A 5193-nucleotide genomic window follows, 5' to 3' on the forward strand; every position below is an offset into this window, starting at 1 on the left:
AAGCTTTTTGGAGTAGAAACATGGGACCAACTCATTTTATTTCAGAAAGTCGTATCTAGTCAAGATCTGAGAGACCATACAAGTTTCCTAGCGGTTTCTAATTATATGGGCCATTAAGTCTATCATATGCTGACAATAGCCGAGAAGCCCATGAATTTCTTCAGGGGTGGAGTAGGTGTCCGCCATTGCCTTGGCCTTGGCTAACAATCGGGGAAGTTCTTGACTCCCGTTCAAGGTAAGAGCAAACCGATCCATCCACATGGTTGCCTCTTGGTGTAAAGAGTCGATCACCCTTCCTCTAGCCTCTTTTTCCGCGTATACTTGGGCATACTCGTCCGCGACCCTATGCTCGTGGGCCGTGGCTAGACTTAACCCTTCTAGGTACTTGGCGATGATAGCTAGCATGTTGGTCTCCATCTCGCATAAACGCTGAGACAAGCTCCTTTTGGACCTTGAGCAGGCAACTAACTCCTCTTTCAAGACCATGCTATGTGCTCACTACTGGTCCCTCTCTTCCCTTCGCAGCTTGAGTTCACTGTTGCTACCCCACAGAGCTCCGCGAAATTTGTTACGGCCATACTCTTCCTTGCGAGCCCTCTTGGTCTCTTGTTCAAGGGATCTTGCGGTAGTTGCATTCTCTTCCCGTAATTCGGCACAGTCCTTCCGGATGTGTGTAGCGGCTAACTTGAACTTCTCCTTGGCAAGTTTCGCCTTTCCTAACTCGTTTTTGAGAGCTTGGACTTCTTTGTCTTCTTCCGGTGCTTCGAAACTGTCTTCGCTGACGACTTTTAACTTGGCGAGCCAATCTAAACCTCGTATATGAACTTTCAGCCATTCATGATAACCACCAATGATGCCATTACGAATGCCCCTAAGTTCTTGATCTTTCCTTAACGGGGTTTCCCATGCCTTATGGATTCTTTGTATAGCCTTGAAATTTTGCGCGCCGAAATCTCTCACAAGGAAAGGAGACATGCTTTCTTCCATCGGTGCTCCCCTCATGGGGTACCCTAGTTGTCTTATAGCGAGCGCGGGATTGTAGTTAATACAACCCCTCGTTCCTATCAGCGGAATGTTTGGGTACCCTCCATATGAGAAAAGGACTCCCTCCTTTCCTTCCTTCCATCGGGGGAACCAACTGATTGTTCTACCTCCTATCCTGGCCAAGAGCTGGTCCCAATCTATTCTTCTCTTTTCAGCACACGAGCGATGGCTTTGGAGCGGACATGGATGCCTCGTGTCTTGCTGGAACAGGTGTGAAACCAACCAAACACAGAGAGCGGGCAAGCAGCAGATGATCCGTGCGCTACTCTTCTCGCACCTTCGGTCAAATGTGTCAAATAAATCTGCCAAGACAGCTACCACCGGGCTTTCCTTGCTATGGTGGTATGCAAGGAAAGCGTCGATGGCGGCTAGGTCCACTAAACCATCTACGTTTGGAAAAAGGACGACCCCAAAGATTAGCAATGCTAACACATCCATAAACAGGACCCAATCTTCTTGATTTGCCATATCCCTCGCCTTGTCTTCTAGGTACTTCCGTGGTAGGCCCGCTATGCCGTTTCGAGTTTGTTTTACGCGGTCCAAACCTCTTGCTGAATCTTTGACCACAGTTGCAATTCTGCTCAAAGAGGGGAGACACCCGGAGAAAAGATATGGTTTTCTTCCCCCGAGAGGACATCCTAGAATCTCCTAAAATTCTTCAATGGTCGGTACCAATTGGAAGTCTCCGAACGTGAAGCATCTCAAAGGCTGGTTGTAGTATTAGGTGAGTGACGTAATGGCCTCAATGGATACCTCTGCTATGGTCAAATCTAAGATCTTTCCGTAAGTCTTGCGGAAGGCTTGCATTTAGAGAGGTTCCATCAACCGCCCTAATTCCTTGATGCTGGTGGTATCTAGGCCTTTAACCTTGACTTGGTAAAACCTCTTGCCGGTTTGATTTGTCCCCATGCTTACTAAAGTGAGACAAAAAGCTGGTGCAAATCAAAACTCTGATATCTCATGGGTGGAATGGATGAATGCATGAAGGAATGCATATGACACAGATGTAATTTAGGGATGCGGGAGCCCGGGAAAGTGTCTCCTTTTTAGACACAACGTCTAGGGGTAGCAAAGTGCCCTAACGTATGTATTTAAGACGGTGACCCAGACCCTCGGTTGATTTGTCTCTAGAGGGGATTAAGACAGAACCCGTGTGCGATGTATATGCAAAAGGTGCAATACAGGAATGTACATAGTATGACAATACTTACTGAATATAAGCAAAAGGGTATATGATACTTATGCATGGCAGTGTGAAAAATGGCACACAGCGTGTTTGCTCCGTGCCCCTATTTAAGGGACCTATAAGGGAGAGAGCTAACTAGGCTTTTAGTGATAACCCCCAAGGTAGTCATATCTCTCTTGATGGTTTCTAGAGGTATCATCCCCTTCGAAGAACATACAGCAGCAGTAGGGACTACTAGCAACAATATGTTTTCAAAGAGAAAAACTCTAGATAAGGATTCACTGTAATCAAGCAAGTCGGAGACCTAGCATGATCACAGATTCACCTCCACTCCTTATGTTCCCATGAACCCGGGTATAGGGCCCTTTTTCAACTCACAGTGTGTGCAAATAGTGTTGGCGTTTGTGTGCATCAAATGAATAAATATTTACCTCATGCATACATTTTAAAACGCACTAAAAGCAACAAAGAGTTTATATACACAAGAACATAAAAAATAAAGGGAAACCAACAAAGGAGAAAGTCATGATAAAACATTGCACGAGATTAGAAGGCCTAACCCTCTAAAAATAGTCCCCAGCGGAGTCGCCAACTGTCGCAACCTACCCTTCGGCGGGAGGGCGACGCGTGACTCGCGGGATGCGTGTTCCATGAAAGGAATACGCGCGGAGTCGCCACCAACGTTTATTTGAGTAAAACGTCGGAAAAACCGGAAAAGACGTGATCTACGAACTTTTAAGTAAAAGGCTCGGGAGTTGTATTTACGCACGGGGAAGGTATTAGCACCCCACACGTCCGTCATAAGAGACGGCAGCCTTTAATCAAATGTGCAAACATGACTTTGATTTTTACATTCCCTTTTACGTTCTTATATCGTTTATACCTTTTTTCTATTTTTCCTCTTTTTGTGGTCGACAAGGGTGTTTCCCTTTGCTCCTACGTATTCCTCAATTGGGATGAGGAAATCAGACCTACGTAGTTCTTTCTTATGCGTGAATCAAGTGATTCTTTTTTACTTGAAAGGTGATCATTTTAAGGCGTTGGACCTTAAAAATGATCCATTTTACTTAGTAAGAAACAGAAATGATAAACTTTCAAAATCCTATTTTTGTGGACGAGCTTGACTAGGCGAGTTGATTTTAGCCTTAGTTTCACTTTAGTTATTAGTCAATTCAATTAAGAATGAGAAATCCCAAAGAGAAAACGTCCGATTGATTTTCCGCTTTATTTTACTAAAAGGTATTTTTTATTATTATATTATTATTTTACCTCTCTTTTTTATTTCCAACGTGGTTACGGCACGACCGAACGGTCGGAATTCATTTTAACCGAAATTAACGGATGATACAATTCAAACGATCGGTGGAAATTTATTTTATTTTTAGATTAAGCGAGAAATGACTTAAATAAATGGCTTAAGCACATCAAAAGGGGGTATAAAAAGTAAATGAAAACGAGAATAAAAAATACATGAAACAAAATGTGGACCACCACGGGTACATAGAATGAATTGAAAAGCTCAGTTTGAGGTACTTACCCGTTGAAGACTGAAGAAAACGAAGAACGAACGATGAATCTTGAAAAATGGTTGAGAATCTTCGCGTAATTACTCACGGAAACGTTACGGAAGCACCTCGGCTTGGATTTTCTTCACGGAACTAATTTTCCTCAGCTATTTCGAGAGAGAGAGAAGTGCCTAAGGGGCTGAACCCTTTTCTACTTCACTTCTCCCCCTATTTATAGAAAACTGGGGGAGAAGCTTGCCACCCAGCTCGCCTAGGCGAGCAAGGTTGCTTCCTCCAGAAGCAACAACCTTCTGGAGGAATCTTCTGGAGGGCCCAAGTGGGCCTGATTGCTATTTGCACCCCCATTTTTACTAAATACACCCCCTGCCTTTTTTTTGGTGATTCTTTTTTCGTAAAGTTACGGAAACTTACGAATTTCATAACGATACTTGTTTTCTTTCCGTAATGTTACGGAACCTTGCGGATTACATAATCATCCCCTTTTTTGACTTACGGAATGTTACGGAACCTCACTATTTGTGCAACGATGCTTCCTTTTGATTTCCGGTGTGTCACAGAACCTTACGGATTGTGCATCAATATTTTCTTTTGATTTCCGGCACGTCACGGAATTTCACAAATTGCCTAATAATGGGTGCCAAGCACCTCAAAATGACCAAATACAAGTTGCATGCCACCAAGCAAAGGTCCCCGGACGAAATTTGGGTATGACAAGTGCATAATAAGAAAAAAAATAAGAAAATAAAAAGAAGTAAAGATAAAATTTAAACATAAAGAGTAGAACCAAGAGTCTCATCATTCTTTTGCCATTTAAGATCTTATTCACTCAACTTTATTGTTTTTTTTTTCATTTTTTTTTAAACTCTATATCCTTTGAGAAACGGCATTTCATTCAGCATGTCCAACATTTAACCAATATACAATGTACATCAAGTATGGCCCAAAATACATCATGAAGTATAGCCAACAAAACAAGTTATCCAATGAAACAAACCCCCCCCCCCCCCCCCCCACACTTATTCCCAAAAAAATTCCAAAGCTCCCAAATTCCTTAAGGATATGGGGATATCAAGGTTTTTCACTTTAGGCTTGGAGGGAGCTTCAAAAAAAGGAAAGGGAAACAAGGCTCAAAAGGGCTATCAAAGGAATTAATTCAAGGTAAGTCCATTTGGCTAGAAGCTTATAAGAACAAAATTGCCTCAATCTTTTCCAAAAATGCATGGGAATTAGGACGCATCAACAAGAATCAAGCCAAGGCTATTGTGCAAGCTATCAATGGGGCAAAACACACCCAATGATATTGATTATGGATGGCTCAAATTCTCACAAAGGTAAACTCATCACTTTCTATTGAGCTTTCAAACTTCGTGACTTGAGAGAGAATCAGGATTTCAAGTCACAAAATGCCAGAACTTTTTATTTTCAAAACATTACCCA

Source organism: Glycine max, chromosome 11, assembly GCF_000004515.6.
Source record: "Glycine max cultivar Williams 82 chromosome 11, Glycine_max_v4.0, whole genome shotgun sequence".
In the NCBI taxonomy this organism is placed as follows: Eukaryota; Viridiplantae; Streptophyta; class Magnoliopsida; order Fabales; family Fabaceae; genus Glycine; species Glycine max.